Genomic DNA, 17,631 nt, shown 5'->3' on the forward strand with positions numbered 1-17,631 from the left:
TGTCTGCTCTCAACGCTTTTCAATAAACTGTAACATACACACACTCACTGTGGCTTTGTGCTGTGCTGCACATCTGTTTGCTTCCTCCTGATGTCAGCTGTCCTTTTCCATACAAACACGGTTTGAAATAATTAGAACTACTTGAAATCACTTTTACTTTGAAGTCTCATAAATTATCATCAGTGAAGGATGACACTAGGAACACTTCTGCTGCCTCATATGCATACCGTTTTTAAACAGTATTCTTAGGAATCCTCCTAATGGGATCTGTGGGTGCAGTCTGGTTCGGATGGATCACATGTGATTCATGTTTGTGTGGTTCCAAAGAAAAATAAACAAATCCTTTATCTATAGGAGTTCTGTCACTGTGTTCTATTATCCTATCTTCATTAGTTCTTACTACAAGATACATTATATCTAATTATATAATATCACTTTATACAGTTTGCTTTGTAATTGCGAGAGAAAAACAGGTATTTGTGGAACAGTTATTGAAACTTATGTAGCCTATCTATGCTTAACCATAAGCACACTCTGCTTTACACTAAGTTTGAAATTCTAAAACACACTTTTTGCAAAAAACAAATTACGCACAGTTATCTACAAACCTAAAAGCCTGTGTGTGTGTGTGTTGTTTGCTAAACACTGCTATTAAAATACCTCACTCAGTTATTGATCCTGCACCCAGAATGCACTTAACGTTGAACGTTACTCTAATATACAATTACAATAACAGTTACTGTAAAAGTAAAATACGGTTATGGTAGTGTAAATTTGAATTATGGTAACTTCCGTAAAAACCTTTTGAAATGTCTAATAGTGTGGGCACAATCCTCTCATACTGGCACAGTACTTATATATATATATGCCGAGGAGAGGTGGCTGGTTATTAAGCTAGCAAGTGGAATCACCAATAAAGCTCTGTTACATATAGAAACATACAAAGAGCTGGACAAGCAACACAGAGGTTCAATTTCATTCTTTTTCTTTATTTTAGGTTAATTAACCTTTGTTAAAATTGCACGTACTTCACGTTGCAGCAAGGGCAAACAGCCCTCTTCATCCAGGACAGGAAACGTTTGAAGCCGTTCTTCTTCTTTTTCTTCTTCTTGTCTGAAAATCAATCAACATTAAACACCTCAACAATCCCCAGATTAAACGATAATATGGTATTCTCAACAATTTAGAAACAAGATCATTTCTTCGTACCAGCGTTGTCCAGGTGGATCCTGAGGGCTTCCACAAGAGTGGGAGCAAGTGGAGCAGGTTGGGGACTAAAAATATAAATGCACACAGAGTTAGTATATTTGTCCCGTTTTTATCATGACAAAAAAAATCTGCTTAAATATGGCTCAGTTTCTCTCTTCTGTTGGAGGGGTGAGTGCCATGTTCAGAGAAAATAATCTTACCTTGTTTCACTGTCCACATCAGGAAACTCTTCCAGGTCTGAACTGGATGACGGTGAGGAACTGAGGAATCAAGACATACAATTAAATTACATTCTTATTGATTACACTGATCATTGTGCCAATCAATCAATTTCTCTCTTCTGTTGGAGGGATGAGTGCCATGTTCAGAGAAAATAATCTTACCACGATACACTGTCCTCATCACACGTCTTTTCCAAGTGTGTATCGTTCTTGGGGGCTGCAGGCTGAACCATGTCGGTCCCGAATAGCAGTGAGACACTGTTGAATCAAGACATACAATTAAATGACGTTCTTATTGATTACACTAATCATTTTGCCAATTAATCCATTTCTCTCTTCAGTTGGAGGGATGAGTGCCATGTTCAGAGAAAATATTCTTACATTGTTCCACTGTCCTCATCAGAAGACTCTTCCAGGTCTGAACTGGATGACTGTGAGGAACTGTTGAATCAAGACATACAATTAAATTACTTTCTTATTGATTACACTGATCATTGTGCCAATGAATCCATTTCTCTCTTCTGTTGGAGGGATGAGTGCCATGTTCAGAGAAAATAATCTTACCATGATTCACTGTCCTCATCACACGTCCCGTCCAGGTAAATGTTGTTCTCGGGGGCTCCAGGCTGAACCATGTCGGTCCCGAATAGCAGTGAGATACTGTTGAATCGAGACGTACAATTAAATGACGTTCTTATTGATTACACTAATCATTTTGCCAATTAATCCATTTCTCTCTTCAGTTGGAGGGATGAGTGCCATGTTCAGAGAAAATAATCTTACCACGTTTCACTGTCCTCATCACACGTCCCGTCGAGGTCAGTGTCGTTCTCGGGGGTTGCAGGCTGAACCATGTTGATCCCGGATGGCAGTGAGATACTGTTGAATCAAAACATACAATTAAATGACTTTCTTATTGATTACACTGATCATTTTGCCAATTAATTCATGTCTCTCTTCAGTTGGAGGGATGAGTGCCATGTTCAGAGAAAATATTCTTACATTGCTTCACTGTCCTCATCAGAAAACTCTTCCAGGTCTGAACTGGATGACTGTGAGGAACTGTTGAATCAAGACATACAATTAAATGACATTCTCATTGATTACACTGATCATTATGCCAATCAATCAATTTCTCTCTTCCGTTAGAGGGATGAGTGCCATGTTCAGAGAATATAGTCTTACCACGTTTCACTGTCCAGATCAGACGTCTTTTCCAGGTCAGTGCCGTTCTCGGGGGCTGCGGGCTGAACCATGTTGATCCCGGATGGCAGTGAGACACTGTTGAATCAAAACATACAATCAAATGACATTCTTATTGATTACACTAATAATTATGCCAATCAATCAATTTCTGTCTTCTGTTGGAGGGATGAGTGCAATGTTCAGAGATAAAAAAGAAAATAAACAATGTTGTACCTGTGCATGTTGTGCTCCATGAGGTCTTCTAGCTCTTTCACCTGGGGAGACATGAAATGTTAGCTGATATGTTCACATGGACTACCTAGCCAATATTAACAACAACAGTCATCACTACTACCCAGAAATATTAGAAAAACTTTAGTGTTGGAAGTGACAAAGATAAATTGATAAAAATGGTGATGAAATTGCATTTGAATTGAGGAAATTATCAAGTGATCTTATTAATTTAAAGCCAATTTAACTAAAACAGTCGTTATATGACGGAAACAGAGCCATGTTTCATCATTTTATGCGTCTTACATTCGTCAATCACCACACAAAATTGCCATTTATCGTTTAAGGAAAGTGGCCTCAAGGGTGGAAGTAACAAAAAATAATTGGAGGAAAAGGGAAGTGATGAAAATGCTTATGAATTAATAATGGAAGTGATGAAAATGTATGCGAATTGAAAACTAGAGATACAGATTTAAACCTAAACATTCTAAATGTGTCCCAGTTTATTCTTGTTTGCAGTGTATGTGAATGTCATCAGCTGACAGGAAGTACACATGGACCCAAGCTGTTGCCTAGCAACGCAATTCTGTTGCAATTTTGTTGCAATTTTGTTTCAGACAGAGGGTAAATACCGGCATATTTAGGCCGACAGTATGAGCAAAATAAAGATTTTTTTTTACATTAAATCATGTAAACATGTTCTAGTAGAAACACAAAATACAAGTATGAACCTGAAAATGAGCATAAAATGGAGCCTTTAAGTGAAGTTCAAGAATAGTTCCTCCAGTACAAGTATTGAGCGTGATAGTCTGTGCTGCCCATTCATGGTCTCGGACACTGTACCAGTCAGGCTCTTTGTGTGTAGTTTTGTATATAGTATGCAGTCCTGCCATTATTACCATAGCCATTAGTACATACCCCACCACACCACATTATTTCAAAAGTCTATTTTGCACCCATGAAATCAAAATCAGTCATCAAAACAAACAGTGTCCTACCTTGTGACCAAGGTTGTTGTCGTTTTGGCCAATCTTCACAGCCATAGTCTTTTTAGTGCTTTGTTTCACACACTTGACGACTTCTGCAAAGTTGCCTTCGCCCAGAAGTGTCTGGTCTTCATATTCTCTGGGGATTGGGAGCTGGTTCTCAGTTGAGCTGTCCATTGATGTAGTCATTTTCCCACAAAGAGCTTGAAACTGAACCTGGAACAAAAGAGAATCATTTTTGATGTATTATGTTATGAGGACTGATTGAGCTCAGGTTGTTGAGACTTACTTTTTCAATATCAAGTTGGTAAATCTAATCTACATTCTCACAGATTATAACACACTTGCAAAACTGCGTGTTACATTTACTGACACAAGCGCATCATTTGTTTCATTATATATTTCACAGTGTTGTAGAAAAATAGATTATCTCTATGACCTTTCACCTCAATTGAATTTAGAATAAGGGACAATAGGTGGTTACTTTTAATGACTGACTAAATAGATCTTAATATTGTATATTTCTCTCCTCTTTCCTCCTCTGGTTGCTCGAAATGTTGCTACATCAAAGAGAGCAGTATAGAGTAATTTACCTTAACCAGTTTTGCTTCAAAGTTTGGTTCTTCCGTTTGGTTCAGTTTACTTGACAAGGAGCTTGTTGCCGCGCTTTTTGCCTGTCTGGTAGGACTCAGTAAAATGATCAAACAGGTCCTCTCCTAACCTTATGTGAGGTGTCAGTTCTAGAGCACCTCTAAGATCTCATCAAGTCGTGATGTCATACAAGTTCTGTTTAAGAGCTTAGAATCTTATGACATGTACTGTATGTGCAGTATCTGAGCTGTATCTGAGCTGTATCTGAGCTGTATCTTATTTACTCATTTTACTAAATGTATCTTACTTAATTGTTATTCTATTAGGCACTGGTGCTAGAAATAGTACTTTTTATTTTATACACTTGTATTTTATACACTTGAACTTGTTGTAATTTTGTTGTATTTTTGAGCAATCTCTGGCACAAGAATTTCCTTCGGGATTAATAAAGTTCTATCTTATCTTATCTTATCTTATCTTATCTTATCTTATCTTATCCTACCAATGTTTGTTTGTTTGTTGTTGTTGTTTTTTTCATTATTCTTGTTGTTGTGTTTGTGAAAATAAGAAAACCCAATAAACATATTATAAAAAAGCAAAAAACTAAAAACAAATGCAGAACAAACAGTTTGACTTTATTTCCACATTTATAACATAACATATTATAAAAAAAACTAAAAAAAACAAAACAAATTCAGAAAAAACAGTTTGACTTTATTTCCGCATTTATAACATAACATATTATTTAAAAACAAATAAAAAACAAATGCAGAACAACCAGTTTGACTTTATTTCCACATTTATAACATAAAATATTATAAAAAAAAATAAAAAAACAAAAACAAATGCAGAACAACCAGTTTGACTTTATTTCCACATTTATAACATAAAATATTATACAAAAAAATAAAAAAACAAAAACAAATGCAGAACAACCAGTTTGACTTTATTTCCACATTTATAACATAACATACAAAAACAACTAAAAAAACAAAAACAAATGCAGAACAACCAGTTTGACTCTATTTCCACATTTATAACATAACATATTATAAAAAAAATAAAAACAAATGCAGGACAAACAGTTTGGCTTCATTTCCACATTTATAACATAACATATTATAAAAAAACAAAAACAAATGCAGAACAACCAGTTTGACTTTATTTCCACATTTATAACATAAAATATTATCAAAAAAAACAAAAAACAAAAACAAAAAAACAAATGCAGAACAACCAGTTTGACTTTATTTCCACATTTATAACATAACATAATATAAAAAAGCAAAAAAAATAACAAATGCAGAACAACCTGTGTGACTTTATTTCCACATTTATAACAGACTCTTTTTTGGTGTTGCCTTGTAAATTGCGCGTTCACGCGGTTCTCCCGGCCTGCCCAGTCTCCCAGTGAGGCTCGCTCCCGCTGCAGGCTGGTGGAAAAAGCTGCAGCGGCTGTTAACCGGAGACACGCAGAGACGAGAGGAGAAATCACTGGACCTGGACAGAGTTGAGAGCTACACACACCACTCGGATTGTTTTTGCGTTATTCCTGCTGAGGACGACGTTGTCAAAACCGGGATTTACTGCTGCCAAGAAGAAGTGGTAGATAATCTGCGTGTGAGAGGTAAGCAAACGGAAAAGGAAAAGTTCGCTATAAGGGTTCATTTCTTTTCTCTCCTTCAAATTGAAAGTGTCTCAGCCACAAGTCTCGTCAGTTTCCTTCAGCTGCCAAGTTCCAGTTTGTACAGCAGGCAGAGGAAGAATGTCGTGTCTCTTTATGAGTCAGCTAACCTCTCTGAGAGTTAACCTTAATGTAGATAATGTAGATAAAGTAGATAAAGTAGTCCTCGTCCAGGGATGCGAACACAGCGGAAGAAGTTTTGTAGCCATTTGTGACGTTTCACCGTGCACACTTCGTAATGTTGCAACATAATAACGAGCTGCTGCTGTCACAACTTCACTGTACTCGGTTTGTTCACTTCATGCTGCTTGTGTTTGCTCTAAAGTTAGTTTAGTGTACACCTGGTTTGGAAAAGACCAACTTCTCAATGTTTACAGCGACCAAAACTGGGGGTCGAGGATAGCACCACCACCAAGAGGCTTCTGGAGAGGGAACCAGTGGCTGAGATGGTTTCATTTGAGATATTTCACCGCCCTAAATGTTAATATATAATAAGGAAATGAATATAGGGTTTACTGCAGCCAGCATTGTCACTCTGCGACCTGCAGAAGAACAGACATTCACTGCTGTGTACCAAGTTGTGTATGTGTTGCTGGAGGCTATGAAGCAGCAGCAGCAACAACACACTAATTAAAAAGGAATTTCTTTCATCACACTGTCACCAAGTGTGTCTGTGATGTAACGTTGCACATTTATGTCCAAAAAAAATCCTCTTGTTAGTGTAAAATAAGTATAAATCTAAAGGTGTAATTTATTCCTTAAAGGTCCCATATTGTAAAATAAAAGTGAGATTTTCACGTCTTTAAAGCAGCTTTAAATGCTTTATAAATACTGTGACAGTATCGGAAAAAATGCCCAATCGACAGAGAAATACACACAGCCCGTATTCAGAAACTGTGCCCTTGAAACAAGACGTTAGGATTTCTGTCCATTTGTGATGTCACAAATCTACAATAAATCTATTATAAATTGCACAGTTTTAAACGTAAAGGTTGCATCTGAAATTCCACACGTATTTAGTACGCTAAAACAGTATGTGAGATTTTTTTTAGTTTGTCCAAAACCTTAGTATGAAACCAATAGTACGCAGATGGCATACTATTTCCGGTAAAATATTACACTGGACACTACAGCGGCATAAATATCCCACATGCAATGCGGTAGTGATAACAACGTCCATAACGGACGTTAACAGACGTCTCTGTAACATCAATAATGCTTAAATTTAAGTGTAAGTACTAGATTTCACTTTGCTAGCTAGGTGTAATATACAAGTTTGAATTCATTCTGACTTTGATTCTCACAAACTGGCGTTTTGGTTGCATGAGGTTGGCATGGGTTACCATGGTTACACGTCTCCAACCGGCAAGGGGGTTCTCAGGAAGTGACAACGTAAATTACTGCTCAGTGCGTCCGAAAAGATGCTTACTGCTGTTTATTCACACAAAAGTATGTTGCATAGTATGCAATGTTGGACGAAGCCAAACATTCTAAATGTGTCCCAGTTTATTTCCTGTTGCAGTGTACTGTATGTGAATGACATCAGCTGACAGGAAGTAAACATCGACCCAAACTGTTGCATGGCAACGCATTTCCTTTGCAATGTCGTTGGAATTCCATTGAAATGCACTAAAAGGTATATTCAGGCAAATGAGGAAAATAATGTGTTTTTTGAACATTATAAGCATGTAAACATGTTCTAGTAGAAACCCATACAGGTATGAACCTGGAAATGAGCACAATATGGGACCTTTAAATTCCTCATACCTGTTAAGAGGTATAGGGGATCATACTGCCTTATCCTCCTTTTCCATCATAGACCTGTCTTCAGCCTGTGGTTCCTAACGTTATGCTGATCCTGATCACCTACATTACGCACATGACAAGCCATTTTACACAATATTCCAGAGTGGGAATGTCTTATACATAAATGAGCTGTCTACATTATGGCTTTGATACCAGTAATCATTTTTTATCAGAGGCATGTTTAGAGCATTCCCTCTGGCCCTGGAAATCAAAAGGGAGACTGAAAGTATAGCCTAGGGCATTAAATAACACACTAAATACGCCAGCATCGGTACTGTGTTTAATTTTCTGTAACAAATTGCTTCTCTAAATTGCCAGTTACCTAAAAATGGAGACTGAGCATGACAAGTGATGAGAGAAGTGACATTTTTAACGCAGGCGTCTAAATGAGCAAATTGGAGGTTGTAGGAGAGACATGAACATTTATTTAAAATTGATATTTTCACCTGTCAACATATTCTCAGGTGACATCTTAACCATCCAGAGACTATTTATCTGACAGGCAGCTGCTAAAGATTCAAGAATAAATTAGGGCTGCACAACTCAAATCAAAATTTTATCGAAATCGCAATATGGCCTGCTGCAATTTTCAAATTGCAGGATGAGGAGGAAATTGCAATATTTGTTAAAGGGAAATGTGTGAAAATACCATTTTTAAATTAAATATAGTGGTGCTGCAGAGATGTCCTGGCAAAGAAAACATCTTTGTTTGGTACAGATCCCTGCAGAAATGATATCGTAATCCGTTTAGTATGTTCTTTCAATGAAAATGAAAATAACAATGTTAAAACGATCATTCCCTCCAAGATCGCAAATCATATCGTAATTACAATATCAGTGAAAACAATTACATATTTTTTTCAAAATCTTGCAACCCTAGAATAAATCCTGTTGTGTTGTCAGTTTGATGATAAGACATAGTTTTATCAAAAATGTAATTCTTGTTCCTGTTATTCTCAGGTAGGAGCCAGACTGCATGCAAGAATGGCATTCCAATTTCTGTTTTGTTGTTCAGAATAGGATTAAAAAAATATATATTTTGTTTCCAGGTCAGCAGGTCAATAAACTTGCTTTGTTCGACCTCCCAATCCAGAGGCATTTGTTTACTATCTTTATCTCAAAGAAAATCAGCAAAATCCTACATTTGAAATGCTGGCATCAGTGAATATTTGGCAATTTTGCTGACTAATTTTTTTGTCAATCGACAAACCTAATCAACCGACTAATTGTCTCAGCTCTAGGTGTAGGAGTTGAGAGATAATGCAGCAGTGGAGAGCTCAACATGCACTGTAAATATTGTAAATATCAGTCAGCTAATTGCTCATCTCCAGCTAATTGAGATCCTGATCTCAAGGTGGATTGCTAACCCACGTGCTCGCTGGACATGAGCATGTGGGTTGAAAGATGTACAACATATTGTCAGCCTTAGGGGGGAAATAAACAGCGGTATCACACTCTAAAAAAAAATTCATATCAGTCAAATCCTGACTGCATTTTCTGCTGAAATCCATTTTCTGCAATAACAAGAACAACAAACCCTTCTGTTTATGTGAAGAATGTGTTGGTGAAAGTGAAACATTCTTTAGTTTCGGTGTCACAAGTTCAGGCCAGTGAAAGTTGAATTGCGTTACTTCTCTAAACCTCAGCCCATTCAAAACAGACACTGGGCTCTTGATAAATGAGATCTTCTGTGTGCGTTCGCGTGGGACTTGTAGTTAGTTCGTGTTTTTACTTGCTCCTCGCTCCTTGTTTTGATTACTACTCGTGTGTTGACTGTGTCAACAAAGGCAGGCGTCTGACATTGTTACTTCTTCACCTGTTTAAAGCGGATGGGGAGGCGGATTTGCAGAGATTTGCCCTGCGGATGCCTGTCCCCAAAGTACGTGGGACAAATATTTGCTGGATCGTTTCCTTCATTTCTGAATTGTGAGCATACCTGACATTCTTTGTGGGGAGCAACAGGAAGATGGTGTTCTGTGGTGATCTTGATCTTTCTATTTCACAGGGCTCCAAGAGGTTTTGTGTCTTCGTCTGATGGAGATAAAGCCTGACAGTCGTAGGATATATGCCTAAATGATCAGAACATTTCATGACATTTGTTGTTTCATGGCAGCTGCTCAACAGTCACAAGTATTTTATTTACCTTTCACCTTTTGTGTTTGCCCGTCGCAGACATTCAGCTTTTGTGTTGATCTATTGCTAAGTATTACAACGGTGTAGGCTATTAGAAGAGATGACATAAATGTGACATAAATTACCTTTTCCATTACAATAGGCTCCTTTTGTGTTGTAAAGGAATGTCACAGATGACTCACTGGCCTCGAGGCATGTCATGAAATGGCAGTGCAGCGAGAGGTTCAGAATCAGTCCCTTCACATTGTGAATGGGGATGAACATTGTTTCTGTTTGCCAGAGAGATCAGTGACCCAGAGCTTCACCTGAACTGAGGCTTATCACTGTTTGTTCATCAAATAGATGCCGTGTTTAGGAAGTGGATGCCAGTTAGCAATAAAACAAATTCTAATCTTTGTTTTTGGAATGATAAAACAGAAACGCTCTGCTTGTTTGCCTCTGTCAGCCAGTGCTTCATGTTTATTATTATATAGCAGATCTGCATTTTGACAACATAGAACACATCCAGTTATAACGTTGGCATTGAAGTAAAGCATGGTATTGGTTAATTTGAATCTAGTAAGTCATTTAAAGACATTAGTGTACACAACACACGTGCGCTTTTGAAACTGTGCTTTTGTTAATATATATAGTCATGGCATTGTTTTTTTTTCCTGAGGCATAATAGTTATTTGGGAGGAAACTATTGAATTATGTATTAGTGCATACTTGAATCGTCTTCAAAGACATGAAGTTATGCACAGTCCCTCTACATTGAATTACATAAAATTCATCCTGAATTCCAGAGGTTTTTAATTGTGATTGGTAGAAACCGTAGAAATGTAATAGGAGTAGAAGGGTCATTGAAGTGTTTGCTGTTGTAATTTGACTAGTACAAAGGAAAATGGCAATTGTTGTTAGTTGTTATGACGACAACAGAACACATGACAGTGGGGCCATAAAGTGTGTGGTCGCAGCTCGCTACGAAGAAAACGTACGCAGCTCTCGGAGACAGCTGGCTGGCTGGCTAGTTAGTGAGGTAACGTGTCTGCAGGCAGAGGGACCGTTTTCTTCCGCTGTGACCAGAGTGTGTGATTGAAGCATTAAGTTGTTCAGTTTGACTCATTTAATCTGTCTCTCTATGCTTCGTAACGTTACTGCTCCACTAGTTTAGTCGTTAACTGCAAAACTTCACCTCAGTGAGTCCCCGACTTTAGTTTATACAGAGCTCTGAAGTCAGACCTCTACAATGGTCGCTATGGCAATGGTACACATATAAATGTCCGCCGCTCTGACCTTCCTGCCACGTTGATTTGAATGGGAATGTCCGTTCTACTCCTATTTTAATTCTATGGTAGAAAACAAATTATAATTGTTCCAGAAATAAGGGAAAATTCAAAACTCCAAAATGTATTGTGTCAATTTGAGTTTTCATAATTATCATCATAACTGATTTCAACACTTTATTCATGCTTATATTTACACCGTAGGGCCAACTGACATATTTCCAAATGTGTCCGTTGGCTGAGGTGAATCTCACAAACATTTTATTTGGAAAAAATCTCAGTGACGTAAATACTAGGTCATTTCTCGGTTGACAGAATGCATGTGTATGTGTGGGCTCTGAAACAGATCTGTGAAGGAAGTGTCATGTGACACCGTGACCCTCGACCTCTCCCCCTTGCCCTGAGCCAGGGCTTGAGCTAGGTAACAGGTGTGACCCAGAGGTTAAGAGGCAAACACACACACACACACACACACACACACACACACACACACACACACACACACACACACACACACACAAACACTCAGCAGTGATACTCACACCAGATGCAAATCTGATTACTGCGGTTTTGAAAATGGATTTATTTATTACAAATCTCTGACTCAAGCCGATGACCTCAGCATACAAATGTGATTTGTGGACTGTAATAACACTTCTCTGTGTGAAATACTGCTTCTCAATCCAGGTTCACACATCTCCTTTTTTTCTGAAGCGTCTTTGAACAAGGTTCTGCAGCCCGGCCTGCACTCTGACCCACCTGTGGAGAGAGACAAGTCAAATAACAGTTCTTTATTCTTTATGGCGATCAGTGGAGGATCACATTCATATTTTAGTTTGTGATGTTCTTGGTGAGGGCTGGGGCAAAAACTGCTAATATTTCTTTTTCCAATATCTCGCTCACAGTTGTCCCTGCACATGAATACATTATCAAAATGAACAGTAATTTAGCTAATCAGTTGACTGAAAATGCTGCCCTTGCTTGTTAAAAATGTATATGTAGTGAGTTTGGAAATAAGGATCAAGGCCTAAAGTTCAGCATAACACACGTACTTTTACGTCTCCAAATCAAGGTCTTCAACTCCACAAAGATCAGCCCCACTTCAGCTTTTCCAAATGTCACATTCTTTGTGATAAACAACATTGTTGCTCCTTTTTTTTATACCATCACAGATTTGGCCATCGTAGTCACGCCTTCACAAAAACACTCCATGTTTTAGAAGGTCAGTGGAGCCTGATAAAGTGCAGTTTGGGCTGGAAGCCATGTCTACAAACTTCAGCTCTGTGTGCAGTTGAGGCAGAGCTGGAGCCCAGTTGCGTTTTGTTTTTGGATCTGTAGACTTGATATAATTCGTGTTGGCAGCTCCGGGTCGTGGCTTATACCGAGTACATTTTGCAGCTATCAGGCAACAACATCGCACCTACCAAAAGCCAGTGTAGTGTCATGTGAGTCATCCAGGTGGGAAGCTGTCAGAACAAATTAAAGTAATCCTCTGGACTCGAGAAGTCATCCAGATGAATAGTGAAACACATTCGGGTAGATTGAAGATTTGATTAGATTACCAAAAGCCTGTCTTTATGAATTAGAAGCTTTATTCTTTAATTGAAGTGCGGCTGATTTTCAGTTTTTCACTTGAATTCACACTTGTTGCACGCAACACGACATCAGTGTTATGCCAGGTGGACCGAGCGTCGTCAGAGTTATGATGAGTCATTTTTTTGTATCAGGCTTCGATCTGTGGCTCGTTGCAAGATGGTAGATGATAAAGGAGCAGATCGCAGCGACACTGTCATCTTATATCAAGCCAGAAGGCATTTCCTCCTGTCAGGGTATTTGATCTATGAGGGGACAGGGACAATCATCAATGTCTCACAAGCAACCTTGTGTGTGTGCTGTGTGACTATTTGTGGGCTCATGTGCATGTTAAACATGCAACTTGGCAATGATTTGTTCCTGTAGTATGCATGTTTCCATATAACCAGAACAATTTGGTCTCTACAGGGTTGTAAGAAAATATCGATACATATGATTATCGCAAGATTATGTTGTGTGATACTGTGTCGATTCTCCAATTTTAATTAACCTCTTAAAAATCTGACGGCTCGCCATCTGGCCAGGCTGCTATTCGATCTTTCTGAGGTTGTAGCGGGCTCAGTTAAAGGTAGAGCGAATGTACTGGCATCATATGAAACTAGAAAACTAGAAAAGGAATCTATTGGTACCAATCATGTCATACTAGCTTATTGCGAAGGAGGCTAATGAATACAGAAAATGTATTTAATTCAAACGAGCAGTGACCTTGTATAGGAAGGGAATATATTTACAATATTTAATATTCATATTAAATTATATTTTTAGGTTACAGCTGGCTCAGTTTTAAAGCTAGAGTGAAGATACTGGCGTCATATGAAACTAGAAAACCTAAGAAATCTCATATTAGCTTGTTGCGAAGGAGGCTGAATAACGCTCCAAACTTGCACTAAATTTTGGCGAAGAAAAACTGGCATGGATTTTCACAGGGCTGCCTTGACCTTTGACTTCAAGATATGTGAATGAAAATGGGTTCTAAGGGTACTCACGAGTCTCCCCTTTACAGACATGCCCACTTTATGATAATCACATGCAGCTTGGGGTATAAACATGTTATTTTTGCCTATTCTAAAAAAGGTGTATTTCTGATGTGTTTTTGATACTATGACAGTTTTCCTCGCTTACAGTATTACAATATATTGCAAGATATTGAATCGATACCCCTGTATCATGATACGTATCATATCGCTGCAGATTCTTGCCAATACACAGCCCTAGTCTACAGTATTACATTAAATGTGAACATTTTACTACTTGAAGTATATTTTGGGATCTCCTTGTGGTCTAAACAAGAAGACATTAATTATTGATCAACTTCATTTTCATTCAGAAGATGATTTGCACATATTAATGCCTGCTATCTTTAATGCATTGTTTTCTATGTTTCCATGTGTTTTATTAACTGCTTCAAGAGAGCTGATACATTGCAAACAGTTTACAATATTTCTGTTTCCCATTAAAGGAATGTTGACTTTGTAAATGTTTGCGATTATGTGGGAAAGTCAAGGCTAGGGCTTTGCTGATAAGCTTATTAGCTAAGGTGCTGACCTTGAAAATGAGCTTGTCTAATGAGATATTAGGTTGAGGTAATAATGCAGTAATGCTGCGCATAAAAACTGTTGAATTAATCAAAAGGCACATCAGCCTGCAGTGAGGATGCTCACATCTAGCCTTTAGGCAAGTTTATTATAGGTGCCGTCTAAAGACAAATACTCATTGCCGTTTTCAAGTTGGAATGCATAAACAGCTGTTTTGCTATGCATACATATGAGGACAATTAGCTTAGATGATGACCTTAATGACTTAACCCTGGCTAAAAGCTGCTGAACCTTTGTCAATTTTTGTCCTTTCACCAAAGCGTGTGATTTAAAAGTGTCTCTCCTCCACACAGGGCAGACAGAGTTCAGCTATTCAGCGTACCCTAAACTGACTTAATGGGCTGAAGCTGCTGATTTAATGGTGTCAGATATTCTCCTTTTGAACTGATAGTGGGTGTGGGATAGCTCCTACCATCATCATCGTCCTGTGGGGTCCATAAAACAAAGCCAGTGGTGATGTAAGGCCTTTTTCATTGTTGACGTCTTCCAGACCTCTCACCTGTCCCCCCGCTTGTAAAAAGCACTACTGCGTCTCGTTAAAGTCTATTTAACGGCTGATTGATGTGGGTCATGTCGCACGTTACATTAGCTGTTGCTTTTGGCCGTCGGTGGGAAGCCTAATGGTTGAAAAACGTGGCAGCACGTAGAATGAATGCTCTTCCGATTTTTGATGTTGAATGACCCGATGGTGCACTTTCTGTTTCACACCCCTCTAGGACTTCACCCTGGCTCAGAGACCATCCCTCACTGGTTCTATAACACCACTTGGGTTCAGTTTAAATATTTCTGAAGGAAAATTGTGAGTCTTGGCCTTAGGCGAAGTCGACTCGCTCATTTTATTCAAACTTTTCCCATAACAGTATTTATGATAAGAGCCTTGACAAATCTGTTCTTTGCTCGCAGTCGTTCACACACTGTATAATAAACTCTCTGACCCTGAAACCAAATGCTTCATTTGGAGATTCCTTCAAGGGTCCGTTCCAGCTGTGCTGCATGCCAAGCTTGATATGTTCTGTTATTTCTCAGGCTCCCAACTTACTAACAGAGCGGTAGAATGGGAATAATGAGTGACGTTGTGGCTGTAGCACCTCAATCAGGGTTTCCAACAGTGTACTGCAGATCGACGTCCTGCCGGGCCTAAGTTGACCCCCCGCTGGGCCTAAGCATCGGGGACTTTCTTTTAATGTCATCAGTGTGTCGCTGGCCTGCGCCGGGCCCCCGTCAAAAAAGACTCGTCACCGAGCCTAACAGCTTACAGACGGAAACTCTGCCTCAAGAGATTCCAATTTCACTTGAAAACTAAACTAGTTTATTTTTAGAGAAGGCCACAATGTATAATGTGCATATTTTTGATATGCATTTTTGCTAAAGAGAACAAAATGCGGTTTCCTTGTGGGTGGAGAAGCACCCGAGCCCATCAAAGCTGTTGTTGGGGGAGCTAAAGTTGGTGACATTAACAAGCTGTGTCAGTCAGACAGATCAGGACATCTTAAAGGAACAGTGTGTAACATTTCGGAGGATCTATTAGCAGAAATGGAATAAAATATTCATAACTATGTTTTCATTACAGTATAATCCCCTCAAACTTAGAATTGTGTTGTCGATAGTTTAGAATGAGCCCTTCATATCTACATATAGGGAGCAGATCCTCTTCACGGAGTCCGCCATGTTGCACCGCCACGTTCTACAGTAGCCCAGAACGGACAAACCAAACTCTAGCAAGAGCTTTTCACGTTTTTATATACTCAAAGGCCACCGTAGTTCTCCAACACGGTTGTGAAACAACTGCGGTAACGTGAGCCGCAGAGTTCAAAACCGTGATACCGCCAGCCGCCGTCTGTCTTTGGTTTCTCCTAAAGTAGTGTTGTTATGGTTATGGTGATTAAGTATGGCCTCTGAGCGAGGCGAACGACGTTACCGCGGTTTTCTCACTCGGCGGCTCACGTTACGTTACGTCTTGGAAAAGGAGGAGTGAGCGGAGGGGTACTCAAGTTGGTTGCAGTCTGCAACTACACCACTAGATGGCACCTAATCCTACACACTGCACCTTTAACATTGTTACTGTCATTGTTATACGTGCACATGAAGACTAAATTGCAGAACAGAATTCTTGTGTCACAGCATTGTGGTTAAAATATATCAAATTAAGGTCCCTACTGTTTTCATAGATATGTGAATACTTTACCTTAAAAGTCCCAAACCAACAACAAAGAATGTGTCAAGAAATAATTACTTCATGTAGCCTAATTTTCCTACCATTTCATTATTGTCTTTGAAGGAACTTTGCAATCAATTCTTTAGCAATGTACACTGAACTCTCAGGAGAATAATCTGTGCTTTCTTTATTACCATGAAATGTGGAAACTGCGCCTGAATAAATCATTCTTTCTCAGAGTTTTGCAATCCTAGCTCCTAATAGATCCCTCAGTCTGAGAACTAACACAGCTCACAGCCTGAGGCTGGAATGAGAGATGGCCAATAAAGACCTAACAATATGTGGTGGGAGATCAAAATCCCCCGGATGAATCCAGTTTCCAGTTTCATTTAGAGGCGAAAACGCCTTCAGGCTCGGTCCCACAGTTCTGCATTTACGGCGATTAAACGTGGGTGTGGATGGATATGGGGTAAAGCAAATAACTACGAAATACAAATGACGTGCGCTGTCGACACTTTGAATAAAGTGACATGCAGTCACATGCATTTGAGCCCACCCAGCGTGTGTGCTCACCTGCACATGTACACTTTCCAACATTGTCGTCATGTATCTCTGACTGGAACAGGTGAAAAATATCCCCTGCATCAACAGTGTTTCTCCAGTTAGGCTTTTGATCCAGGAGTGTTGGCACCAGTCTGGTCCAGTGGCTACTGCTCACAGGGATTTACCTTGTCTGGCAGTCTGGCTATCTGAGTCCCTGACTGACTTTTCCACTGAACAAATGTCACCAAACAGTGAAACAGAAACTCTCCTGAAAGTCTGTCCACTGGAGAAAATACCTAACTGCCTTAATACTGTATTGAACTCCATATATGGAAGGATAATCCTCCCCTTGAAGGATCTGTGGTGATCTATCTACACAAGTATTTGTTTGAGTTAGGACAAAGCCTCCGTGATTGGTTGTGGCCAACACAATT

At 39.0% G+C, this 17,631-nt stretch overlaps 1 protein-coding gene across 4 annotated transcripts in view; it reads left to right on the forward strand.

The window, feature by feature from the left end:
- The first annotated feature begins 5,821 nt into the window (after positions 1–5,821).
- Positions 5,822–17,631, forward strand: part of peak1 (pseudopodium-enriched atypical kinase 1) — a 129,816-nt gene continuing 118,006 nt past the window's right edge. For all 4 annotated transcript variants that reach the window (XM_074633931.1, XM_074633930.1, XM_074633932.1 and 1 more), the window contains exon 1: positions 5,822–6,050. The gene's annotated coding sequence lies outside the window, so the exon portion shown is untranslated. The remainder of the gene's footprint in view (positions 6,051–17,631) is intronic.

The sequence above is a fragment of the Sebastes fasciatus genome, chromosome 4 (genome assembly GCF_043250625.1).
Source record: "Sebastes fasciatus isolate fSebFas1 chromosome 4, fSebFas1.pri, whole genome shotgun sequence".
NCBI classification, from domain to species: domain Eukaryota; kingdom Metazoa; phylum Chordata; class Actinopteri; order Perciformes; family Sebastidae; genus Sebastes; species Sebastes fasciatus.